Below are 13,422 nucleotides of genomic sequence, written 5' to 3'. Positions count from 1 at the left end.
AGAGCTCGGTTATTTGCCCAGGGATTTATAGTAGAAGCTAGGACAGCAGCTAAATCCCCCAGCCACAGAGGTAAATCAGTTGCCGCGATGGGCCGGAACCGAGGGAGCTGGGAGCTGTCAGGCTGGGAGGCAGCACAGCAGGGCTGGAGAGGAAAACACTTGTCCCTGCTCCCAGGGGGCAGCAGCCAATAAATCCCCTCAGGTACTGATTACGGCTGGCAGGCTGACCAGATCTGGAGGGCTGGTGGCAGAGATTACGCCACCACAGCAGTGCCACAGAAACAGGCTGCAGCTGAGGGGTGATTCCTAGACCACAGGAACTTCTCAAAGCAGCTGGGCTAGTAGTAATGAGCAGGAGACTGAAACCTGTTTCCCAGGAGGCAAGTGAAGCAGTGATTCTGGCTCTGCCTTTTATTAACTTTGTGACCGTAAACCAGTTGCTTACTTCCTTGTACCTTAGTTGCTTGATCTGTAAAATGGGGATGAGAAGAGTAGCTACTTCACACAGTTATTGTGATGATTAAATGAGATGATATGCATACAGTGAGTGTTTAGGTCAGTGCCTGTCAATGTATCATTAGTAGCACTGCCATTTAGAATGAGCTCCCCCAGCTGGGTTAGAGCTAGTCTTGTGTAGAGCAAGAAGAAGGAACCAAACGATCTTTGGAGGAATTTAGGGGTGCTAAGATAATGTTTATAGAAAGGGAGCTCTTTTAACCTCACTGGCAGAGAAAGTAGGAATAGCTTTTCCCAGGGCCAGTATCCATTCCTATAGTTAAGAGCTCAGGTTCCTTAGGCAGACGGGCGTGCATTCAAGTTCCAGCACATACTAGCTGTGAGACCTTCAGCAAGTTATTTGGCTTCTCTACACCTGATGGTACTCATCTGTAAATCAGGGATGATGATAATGCTTACCTCACAGGGTTATTGAAAAGAATACATGAGATTAAATGTTTAGAGGTGCCTTGTCCATAGTAAGTGCTCATTAAATTTTAGTCCTGTTATTATTTCATCATGTGAATGAAGACTATGCAGTGGAACCTAGATCCAAGAAGTGAAGCTCACAGAGAAAGAAAGGGAGGAGAGCAGAGGTAAAGGCTGGGAGCAGGGGCAGAGGAACCGATAAGGAAAGAGAGCCAGAAAATAGAAGACAGTAGGGGAAGATGGGAGACTTGGAGGCAGAAAGTGGGAAAAGGGAATGACACAGAGATGAGGTCAAGGGAGAGCTGGGGGGAGCCAGAGGGAGACAGAGGAGGACCCTCTAGGGAGAGGACTGGAAGGCAGACAGGGAGGTGGCGGGGAGCACAAAATGAACGGAGTCTCCCAGCAGGAGTCAGGGAAGTGGAAGGGGATGAGGGGGACTGTGGGGAGTATTCAGGGGCAGGGGAAATAAGCAGAAGTGGCTAAGAGAAAAGAAAGAAGAAAAGGGACCAGAATACAGGCTGAGAGACAAAGGAGAAAGAGCTTTATCCACAAAAGCAGCAAGCCAAAGCAGGGAGAGCTCGTTACACAAACATGATTCCGGCAGGCACTGCTCCACTGCCTCCACCCCACCTTCCATTTTCAGCTTGACCTCCCCCCTGCACCCCTCCTGCCAGCCTCCGCCTTCTCAGCACCATGCCCCAGGGCATGTGAGGCAGCAGGGAGGATGAGAAGGGCAGGAAAGAAACAACCCCTAAACAGAACAGAACCCAGGGGTCCAAGCCTCCTTCTGGTAGCTCCCTCTTCATCAGCATGAAGACAGGACAGTGGCAAAGGAACTACAAGGTTGGAGTAATAATTATGCAGCTAAAACATTAGCATTTTGCAGTTTACAAAGTGTTTCAGCAGCCCTGAGTCTGATGACACCCTTTGTGATATAGGCAGTATTACTTCCATTTATTATCTTTAATACCAAAAAACTTACTACCTACCAAGCACTTCACATGTTAACTCTCTTATTCGTGACACTATTATCCCCATTATACAGATGACAAGCTGAGGCCTAGATCCCATGTCCCTCCCTTTACCTCATCTGTGCTCTCCCCTGTGTTTGCTTGACCCTCTTTCTCTTCTCCCATCTCCTCTTGTCCTCCCTTGATTCCCCTCTTTCAATCATCCTAATCCACCAAACTTCAAGTTGACATTTTGTTCACTCTCTGGGAACTACCCCCATGACCAGCAAGACCTAGTGTGATGGCACATGATAGGCACCCCTTCACTTGGGGGCCACCTTTCTGGAAGGTAGCAACCAGAAATAAATCATACAGCAGCTGAAGTGAAATACAACAATATCTTCTGAGATGCTGTTTTTCACACACCCCTCCCCCAAAGAGCTGAGATAATCCAACATATAAGACAGAGACATAACAGAACCATTAAAACACCCATGAAAGAACAGGAAAAGATAAACAAATAAGGGTGAGAAAATGTCCCCAGAAAGAAAACCTAAGGATGGGTTTACTGCAGGGGAACCCAAAACTTAGCCCTCTGCTTTAAAAAAAAAGATTTTATTTATTTATTTTTAGAGAGAGGGAAAGGGAAGAAGAGAGGGAGAGAAACATCGATGTGTGAAAGAAACATCATCAGTTGCACTCCCCAACCTGGCCTGCAACCCAGGCATGTGTCCTGGCTGTGAATCGAACTGGCAACCTTTCCACTGAGCCACACCAGCAAGGGCACCCTCTGCTTTTTAACACTGGAAGTAAATGAAACCAGGCAGTAGCTAAAAAACTTCCTCACTAACACCAGAAATTCCTTCACTTTGTCTCTGACAGTGTACTAAGCACCTACTAAGTGCCACACATCAAAGATGTGATTGACACCAAGGGCACAGACTGTTCTCCTCACTATACAAGTTCAAAAAGATTTGACCTGAGATGTACTGGGCACATTTGCTGTAGAAGAATCGGAGAGCACTGGGCTGAAGAGCTTAAGAGCACTGAGCAATGTAAAGGTGGGAGGCCTTGGGACTCAGGGAGAGGAAGGACCCACAGTAAGTTGTCCCAGAGCTGAGAAACTGAGGCTCAGACCAGCTTCCTGACCCCAAGCCCTCTTAAGCACCCCCCCCACACACACCTGAATGGCCCATTTGGGACAAAGTCCCTGCCTGCCCATCAATCTCTCCACCTTTCATGCAATACTGGTGATGGCTGCTCCTGGCTGCTCCTGCTCGTTAGCACATCAGCAACGCACATCAGCATGGGGATCATTGGGAACCCAAATAAATCAGATGAAAGTAATATCCCATGCTTTCCCACAGAAACAATGCCTGCCCTCCCAATTGGCGCAATTTCCGGCCTGCAGGAGGAACGAGAACATATAAGAGAGTGATGGAGAACAGGAACATGCAGGGTGGAAAGACAGAGATTCCTGTCAGGGAAAACCCCTGATTTGCATGAGGGGCTCTTTTACACAATCACAAAAATGCTGCCCCTTCCCCAGCACCAGGTGAAAAAAGCCTACACCCATAGATGCCTGTGTGCGAAATACACACAGGTTAAACCTGAAAGCTGGTTTTAAGAAGGCCAACACCTGGCCTGGTAGCACTGGAGGCATTAAAGCAGGAAAGACTCCAAGCACATGGCACTGGTGACATGTCCAGGACACCCACTCCAGGGTCTTGAAACACTTGGAGGGGGTTTGAGTTGTTGGTGGGACTGAATACTGAAGCACAATCTTGAGCAGATAGGTGGGTGTCCTGCACCAGCCATGCTTTACCTGTTCAGCCACCATGAAAAACTGCCCTCCTTATTTTGTCTTCCTGTCCTTTTCCTGAAGCATAGACTGTCCTCATCAGAGGCTCCTGGGTGAAAGAACCTGGAGTTAAGAAATTCATAAAACTTCCTACATAACAAAATTAGCTCTTCCCCACAGTGAGGAAAAAGACACCCACCCCAACTCCTCCCAATCCCAAGCACCACCCTCTCACGTTCAAAGCCTTACTGAGCCTCCAGTGAGTACAGACAGACTGACAAGACAACTCTGTCAGGGAAGGGGCCCTCCATGGTAGGTCGGGTATACTGATAGGCAAGCCTTTCCCCAAAGCACTTCTTCCAAATGCACACACTTTCTCATGCACCTCCCTGCATGGCTCCCTAATGCATACAGAATAAATCTGCACGCGCACCAAATTACTGGTTCCTCAGAATTGGCATTTAGAGCTCTCCTTCGTGCCCACCCATATTGAGCTTCTATAATTTGTCCTTCCTCCATCACTCCCCCTGTCCCCAGCTGCTGGTTCCCTTATGGTTCAAGGAACATGCTCTGACCCATCCTGTTGCTAGCCCATTTTTCCTAGAATGCACTTTCCAACAGTTCCTGGGAATCCCATATGTTCATCATAGCTCTTCCCATCCTCCTCCAAAACCAAATTCAAATCCCAATGTCTTTCACTCATGCAAGCTGTCTCCCTCCCCACCGGATGGGCTTCTTGCCTCTGTGTCCCTGGTGCTAAGAGGTAGTCTGGGTAATATTTGTGGAACTGAAGGGAAACTCCAAACCTGTTCTCTGGCAAGCTTTCATTCCTGTGACTCCCAGCGTTCTCAGAAGTAAGGGGCCAATCAGGGACACAGTGGTGGTAGGTGCCTCCAGAGTCCCAGTCCCCAAGTCAGTGGTGAGGCCTTGGAAAGACAAGGCTGCTGCAGAAGACACTGCAGAGCCTTCTGAGAATCCTGATACAGGGGGGATGGGTACTTCTGAGGGGCTTTGGGGACATTAAACCAATGGTAGCAGTCTTCCTTTCTTCCTTTGGTTCCTCTCCTTCACTTTCTCTCAGCCTCTCTCAATCTTCATCATTCTCTTTTTCAATTTTAGGTGTGGATGGGGGTCCTTCTGCCTGAGAGATACCTCTCCTTAAAGTCTTGGTACTCAAACTGTGATCTGAGAACCAGCAGCCTCAGCATCCCTGGAAATACGTTAGAAAAGCAAACTCTCAGGACCCAGTCCAACCTGGTCAATCCAATTCCCCAGTTTCACAAGAGTCCCAGAGTTCATACACACATTAAAGTTTGAAAGCACTAGTCTAAAGAACAAGAAAGGCCAGGCCTGGGGCCCAGCAGGAAAGCCGAATGCCTAAGATATTCATTCATTCGTTCATTCATTCATCCTTTCAATAAATATTTATTAAGCACCTACTGATTGTAGAAGCGCCATGCTAGGCATTGGAGAGAAAATGGTAAATGATCAGACCAGGCTGGAGAGAATGAGATCAATGTTCCCCACCTGGCTGTCCCATCCCAGCACTGGCCCCTCTGGGGCAGAAGGGATGACTGGATCAGGGACAGGAGTGCGTTTGACTGGAAAATCTCTCAAGACCCCAATGCCAGTAAGGGATCCCAATCTCCTCAGTCCAAAACCAGGATCAGTCGGTGGGACAGGAGGGAAGAAATAATGAGAACAAGGGAGACCATGGAACAGGAAGAAACAGAGAAGATGGAAGTTAGGGTCCCCCAGTCCAACTCCAAGCACAACAGGGGCCCCCAGCACTGCCATGAATGGAGGACAGCCCCAGTCCCTTCAGCACCCTCCACCTCAGGAGCTCAGAGGAAGGAAGATAGATCACAGCTGGAGGAAAAGTGACCAAGGCTAATTTGAAGGACATTGAAATAGTAAAAAAGCACACAGACTCAGGAGACAGTCTGGGGGCTTCAGGTGGCTGAACATGACTGCTGTGTGGAGAATGGACTGTAGGGGCACAAGCAGAGGATACTGTCAGGGGGCTGTTGTGGTCAGCAGTGCAAGCAAGACAAAATGTCTTGGCTAGGGCTATATAAGTAGAGATTGTGAGATGTAGTCAGATCTGGGATATATCTGGATGACGGGGCTGATAGAACTTGCATACAGATTGGGTATGAGAGATGAGGACAAGAGAGTTAAACACCCTTGGGTGTGGGACTTGAGCTACCTAATGGATTAGGGTAATACAGGTGATCTGGACAGGATTCTAGAAGAAAGGTTTGGAGAGAAGGAAAGACCTGGGTATAAAATGGGGAAGAAGAGAGTCCATGTTGGGAAGTCAAAAGGAATCAAAGTAAAGAGATGGGAAAACGATTCAGGGGTCCTTAGTTCAAGCTTTTTGAAGGCAAGAATTGTTTCCACTGTACCCCTTAGAGTCCTCCATTGCTATTCTGCACACAGAGAGTATACACATATCTAGGTACTCAGTAAACATTTGTTGCTTTTTGAGAAGTGATCCAAAAGGCAGCATGGGATGATATAAAGAGCACTCAACTATGTCTTGGGAGCCCTGTCTAGCTATGGGTAGAGGGATCTCAGGACATCTGTTTCCCTACTGGCAAAGCAGTAAAGGTAAACCCAGATCTTGACATCCTTTTCTGCACCAATTTTCCTTCCCTGTCTCTAAGACCAGAGTGCTGAGCTTCAGGAGCCCATGTAGGTCCTTGAGCATGGTGGCATGAGATGGTCTGTCTGTCTGGTATGTGGAGTTTGGATGAGAGCAAAGCCAAGGCTCAGTGAGTGTGTTGGGACCATCTAGATTCAGGCTATGAGGGTCTGCCCACCAGGGTGGCTGGGAATGAGGAATGATCAATCCAAGAGCCTCCCGACAGCCCATTCTCAGAACTTCTTGCTGTGATGTCTCAGTTTCTTCTTTCTTTCTCTTTCTTTCTTTCTTTCTTTCTTTCTTTCTTTCTTTCTTTCTTTCTTTCTTTCTCCTTCCTTCCTTCCTTCTTTCCTTCCTTCCTTCCTTCAGCTCCACAACTTCTAAATATTGAAATGCCTGGACTTGGTCAACAAATGGTCTTTATTTTTTATCTGTGCTTATTCCTTAAGGGATTTCATTCAGTGCCACTCATGATTCTCAAATTTATATCTCCAGCCTGAACTTCACTACTCAACTCCAGACCTATAGATCAAATCTGCCTACTGGACACTTCTACTTGGATGCTTGACAGGCATCTCATACCTGACATGTCCAAAACTGACTCCCCTAAAACCCAGCTCCTACTACAGTATTATCCATATCAGTTCATGGCAATTCCATGGTTCTGATCACTCAGGCCAGATCACTAGGTCTCATCCTGACTCCACTCTTTCTTTAAAAAAAAAAAAGGGGGTTTTATTTATTTCTTTCTTTTAGAGAGAAGGGAAGGGAGGGAGAAAGGGAGAGAAACATCAATGTGTGGTTGTGTCTCACCCACCCACTACTGGGGACCTGGCCTGCAACCCAGGCCTGTGCCCTGACTAGGAATCGAACCTGTGACCTTTTGGTTCACAGGCCTGCGCTCAATCCACTGAGCCACACCAGCCAGGGCTAAACGCCACTCTTTCTTGCACACCCTCCATCTGGCCCATCAGCAAATCCCTTGGATCTCTCTGCAAAGTATATCCAGAATTTGACCATTCACCACCACCTCCACTCTCACGTCCCTGTCCAGGCCACCATCATCTCTTAGCTGATACTACAATAGGCTCCATAAACTGGTCTCCCTGCTTCTGCCCTTGTTTTCTCAATCTAGTCTCAATAGAGCAGTAAGAATTTTCTGTAAAAATACATGGCAGATTATGTCACTCCTTTACTCAAAATCCTCCAGTGACTCCCCACCTTACTCAGAGTGAAAGCAAAGCCCCACTGTGACTTATTAGTCTATACATGACCTGGTCTCCATAACCTTGACCTTTTAGACCTATCACTTCTCTTCCCTCATTCTCTTTGCTCCAGCTGTATCAGCCTCATGGCTGTTCCTCCAACACACCAGACACACACACACATCAGGGCCTTTGCCCTTGCTGTTCTCTTTGTCAGGAATCCTCTTCCCCAGAATCTGCATGGGTACAGAGCATCTGGTAAAATGGCAGGCTCCATATGTTGAGGGGACAGAGCAGGGATACGAAAGGAAATGAAGAGGGAGAGGAGACAATGGAGTCAGATCCCACACAAGAAACAAAATGGCTCATTTTTCTTTCTGTCTTCCTCATTATGGGGGACTTGCCCCACGCTGGTTCTCCAGGAAGGACCCCACTCTCCATCCAACCCTCAGAAGAGCCTCCAGCTCTGATGGCATCAGGTCCCTCTAATACTCTCCCAGACCTCCTGAAAAAGAAACACCTCAGTCCCCTGGTACTGAATGTGCTCAGTTCTTAAAGGATGTAAGGAAGAACAGGTCTGTTCTAATCACGCACTCCGACATTCATTTCCAGCATCGTCCACTTGGGCCTGAGCCCATCAAGTCTGCCATGCTCCCCCTTCCTAACCTGTGCTTCCTTCCTCTGCCCTTCCCATTAGCACACATTTAGAGGCAGGCTAACGGTTGAAGGCTGGTGTGGTGAGGCAGTTGACAGCCCCTCCACAGGGCTCTGAGTCGTGGGGACTTGAGGGGAAGGGTTTGGGGGTGGGAGGGTGCAGAGGCCAGAGAGTCCCCCCAAAAAACTAAAGCAAAGAGAAATAAAAACTGTGATGAGATGGGCGATTTAGAGAGAAGCAGAGAGACCATCACACCAGGAAAAGGGGTCACAGTCAGAGGCAGAAACGGGGAGAGAAACAAACGTTGACAGATGGCAGAGCTAAAGACAGGACGTGCAAGAGAGAGTCAGACACCCAGAGAGACAGACAGACAGACGGAGAGACAGAGGGAATCAGAAGCAGACCATAAGAAAGAGATGAAGAGCAGCCAGAGAGGGAGGGAGGCATAGGCTACCCAAAGAGATGGAGAGACAGAGACACAGAGGGAGCCACACGCTTACGGAAAGACCAGAAGGCTGCAAAGAAGGCGAGGGAGAAAAAAAAGAGTGGAGGCGGGAGTGGCGGGAAGCGGGGGGCACAGGGCGGGCGCGGCAGAGCGGGCGGGCTCTGGGAGCCGGATCGTAAAAGCCGCGCAGAGCGGGGAAATTGCCGCCAGAATCGCTGAGCTCCACAAAACGCCGCCCGCGCGGCCCGCCGCCGCGCCCGCTCCAATCTCCAGCCTCATCGCCGCGCGGGCTGGTTATGCATTTAAATGTTATTTAATTGGATTGCGGAGGAGCTGGGGGCCAGAGCGCCCCGCTCCCGCCCCGAATGCTCCGCACGCCCGGGCTGCTCGCCTCCTCCGCAAATCTGTTTTCCAAGTCACAGATTGCAGTGCACCCCCACCCAACATGCTTCCCCTCACCCCGACGGCTCCCCTTCGTGTCTGGGCTCTTTCTTCTGTTCTCCCCTCCCCAGTGAGCCAGAGGACACTCAGAACACACAAGTCCCCTGAAGATACATGAAAATGCAGAGACTACACAAAAATACAATAGACACAAGAGCAGCAAAAATGGGTAAAATAAATGACACAAGTGGCCATCTGAGAGGTTTTTAAAAATGCAGAGACAAAAACAAATGCATGTAATACAATGGAGATTCACACTCCAGAGGGAACACTTCCCCTGCCCCTAAAATGGTTCCTACAAAGTAATAGTACCCCACACGGTAACTCAGCGACCTTACAGGGTCACACACAGACCTTCTTCAAAGTTAGGTAAGGAGCAAAACACATTCACTCTCACACCCCGAGCAAAGCCATCACACCCTGATTGTTCCACTGTACGCCTTTCCATAGCTGGAAGTCAAACCCTTCCTTCAAAGTCATCTTGTTCTTTTCCCAGGCCACAGCAGAAGGTAACACCTGATGAGGTTTTGACAGGCAACTGCATCAGTCACCCAAGTTCCTTAAAGCTGAACAAAGAAACAAACAAACGGAGCCAAAATTATAGCAGGTAGGCTTGAGGGTAGACACCAGGAAGGCCTTCCTAAGACAGAAAGTTTGAGATGCCGAGAGGTGAGGCTGGGCATTTGTGTGAACCCGGGCTTCTCCTATGTCAACTGCAATAGGAGAGCCATTTCTGCAGTCTGGACTAGGAGTTAGTCAGCACCAACAAGATAGATGGAAGGACAGAATCACCTGCAGAGGCATGTCCTCCCCACATTCCCAACTGCAGACAGGAAATTGCTGGCCTGAAATGATAAGGGTCAAGCTGCTTCAATTAACGAAAATGGAAATGGCAACCTGACTTGGCACAGGCTACCATGCAAGACTGTTCTGGGCTCTCAGCCACCCCCTCTGCAAGCTGGACCTAGTGTAGGGGCAGAAGAATGGGCAAGAAGGTATGCAGGGAATTTTTACTGCGGTTGTTTTGTTTTGTTTCTGACAGAATGGGGGTCACAACAAGGAGGGAAAGTTAGTTTCCCCAAATACATTATAATTCAACCTTGACTGGTGAGGTGAGGCTGGGGCCAGACTGGCACTAAGGCTTCTGTAGAAGAAAGCAATTCAGCTTCCTCCGAAGCAATTTATTTCTGCATCACCTGATGGTCATAGTGGAGAAGTTTATCCATGTGTCTAACCTCAATGTCTCATGCTCCAATTGAAATTATTATATTTCTTTCTTTGGGGCATTAGGAAAAAATAGAAAACAGCTAGCCTACAACCTCCTAAACAAGAATATTTGAAGAGTCAAGGTGTAGTCTGTGCTGGGCCACGGTCTCTATTCCCTTCCTCCATTCCATGTATTTTTTCTGCACAACTATGCCCAGGTTGTTTCTGGTCTCCTTTGGCTCCAGCACTTGGACACCTCCTGACACAACCTGGTGTAGTTTTCCATCCTGGAGGTTCACATAACAAGAGATCAAAGAGGAAGCCCCACTTCCTGTCTCCCATAAAGCAAGGCCCAACCCTTGGTTTCTGCCAATTCCTGGCACCGGAGCTTCTCCCCTCACCCTGTTTTCTATCCCCTTGTAGTTTGGGCCCAAAAATTTCTTGGAGAGATCTGACATAGTGGCCCGCTTTTTGAACAGCCAGTCCATAGAAGTCACAAGATTGAACAAGTGATGAAAGAACAACTCTCCAATCACCGTCCTGTTTTCACAGGCACACACACCTCCTACCTACACTCTGAGGGCTAATCATTTCCTCAGTCAGTGTGCCCAGGGCGCTGTGTTTAGAACTTGTTCACACACGTTTTCCATTTGATTTATGCTATAATTATATGCCTTTGTCTCCCAGCACCAGACAGTGAGCAACGTAAGGGCAAAGGACCACCTAATTCACCTCTGTCACTCCCTACAGTGCCTAGCAGGGGGAATGGCACTCAGTGGACATCAATAAATGTTTGTTGAATTAGGAAAGGAAAATGACCACAGTGGTCAAATTCAGGACAATCTTTCTTTAAGCCATCCTATTTCAGTAAGGGAAAGAAGAATTGGAAGAGTCTCTTTCTTCTCCAACACACTCCATCCGTCAGTCTCAGAAGCACCCAGCCAGCCCCAAGCAGAATTTGGCTTCTGTCAAGGTGAGTGTTGTGTGTGTGTGCGTGTGCGTGCACGTGCACAGGAACATATACAGATTTTTAAACCTCCATCACTCCTCTGAACCAGAATTTGAATCACCATCACTGGGAAAAAGCAACAACTCTGTGGACATTCATGTTACCGCATGGGCACCCTGGGGCATGGCTCCAAAACCAGATTCCTGCACTACGTGCACGCTTGTCCTGAACACATACTTTGTGCCAGGTGTGGAGTTACATGCTGGGGAAAAGAAGAGACCCACTTCTTGCCTTCAAGGCACTAGTGCAATATCCTGTCTTAGTCTTGGCTACAAAGCCATAGTACAAAGAGAAAGATAGATACCAGGTTGCACTTCAGACCTCCCAAATCAAAATCTCGTAAGTGGAGCTGGGACATTTGCCTTCTTTAAAACCTCCACAGGTGGACCGATTCACAGGCAGGGTTGTAAACCACTGATCTCTCGATCAGTGCTGTCCAATAGAACTTTCTGCAATGATGGAATGTTTCCTATCTGTGCCATCCAGTCAGTACCCACTAGCCACGTGTGGCTACTGAGCACCTGAAATACAGCTAGTGACTAAGGAATGGAACTTTTTATTTTACTTTTCTTAATTAATTCAAACTTAAACAGCCACGCATGGCTAGTGCCTACTGTATCAGACTGTAAAACTCTAGGTGATCCCAAATCACTTCAATTTGGTTTTAAAATACTTTTGTAGCAGCTTAAGTCTCCACTCCCTTTGGCTCAGACAAAAACAATGAGCTTCCCCTTCCTAAGGACACTACATATACTGAAGAAACTGCTCTGGAATGAGTTGGGGGTGTGGGCCAGTTGGTGGATTAAGGCCTGTCAGCCAGCTAAGCCACCTCACCAGCCTCTACCCCTAGGCTGGAAAAAAGGCACTCCTGAGTACCTTCTTTTGTTAGAGGTTGATATTGGTGGGGGACAGAAAAAACAGTGACATCACTTTAGATGCCTATTATGGACTGAATTGTGTGTGTTCCCCCACCCCCCGCAAATCATACATTGAAGTCCCCCCGCCCAATGTGATGCTACATGGAGATGGGGACTTTAAAGAGATCATTAAAGTCAAATGAGGTCATGGTGGACCCTGCTCCAATAGCACCAGTGTTCTCGTAAGAAGAGACCCACCACGGAGGCGCACACACAGAGAACAGGCCATGGAAGGACACAGGAAAAAGGCAGCCATCTGCAAGCCAAGGAGGGCGGCCTAGGAGAAACCAAACCTGAGGACATCTGCACTTTAGACTTCCAGCCTCCAGAACTGTGAGAAAATAAATTTCTGTTGCTTAAGCCACCCCACCTGTGGTATTTTTGTTATGGTAGCAGACTAGCACAATCCCCCTGGGAAAAGGCAATGTCGGGATCCTAACCAGCCTCCCCCTGACAAGATGCACCCCAAGAATAGTGATTCCGTGACACCTGTCTCCAAGTCATCACCCTGGTCACTGCTGTTCAAGGGCCTCTGTGCACTGTACCACCCCACCCTGCCCCACCATCTCATGACACTCACCCCAATTCTAAGCTTTCAGCCAGACTCTACTATCCCCCATGACGTCTTCCCTACGCATTAACCCCCTCCCTTTCTACTTCTGACCCCTTCACCTACACTGTCTGCTATGGCATGTCCCTTCATCACAATCTGTGGGTTTCCACTTACTGTTGGGTGTTCTGAGTGTTTTCTGTGCATCACTTTCCCAACTGGACTTCAAATTCTCTAAAGTTAGTCTAGCATTCAAGACCCTTCATAAGCTGTCCCCTACTTCCCTCTCCAGCTTTCCCTCCCAACTGGGCCACATCAATGCTAGTCTACTTGCTACCCCTTGAACATAACAATGCTCTTCTCTAAGCTCTCCAAAACTTTCCTCTAAGGCCACCTGAAATGCCACCTCCTCCAGAGAGCTTTCCCTGACTGCCTCAGCTAAATGCATAAGGGAACAATGGCCTCTGTCTCTGTGAAGTTACTCCACAGTGCTTAATCCAGTCCTCTGCAACATGGAGCAATGGCTACTTATCACTATAGTACTGACAGCAGAGAGAGAAAAGACATCTAAGGCATATAGGGGTACAAAACTGTAGTACAATTCTGTTGCTAATCACCCAGAGTTAGCCCTGCTCCACAGGTTTAAGAGCAAAGTCCCCAATAAGACTGCCC

The sequence above is a fragment of the Phyllostomus discolor genome, chromosome 2 (genome assembly GCF_004126475.2).
Source record: "Phyllostomus discolor isolate MPI-MPIP mPhyDis1 chromosome 2, mPhyDis1.pri.v3, whole genome shotgun sequence".
Classification (NCBI taxonomy): domain Eukaryota; kingdom Metazoa; phylum Chordata; class Mammalia; order Chiroptera; family Phyllostomidae; genus Phyllostomus; species Phyllostomus discolor.
This window is presented reverse-complemented; position numbering follows the sequence as displayed.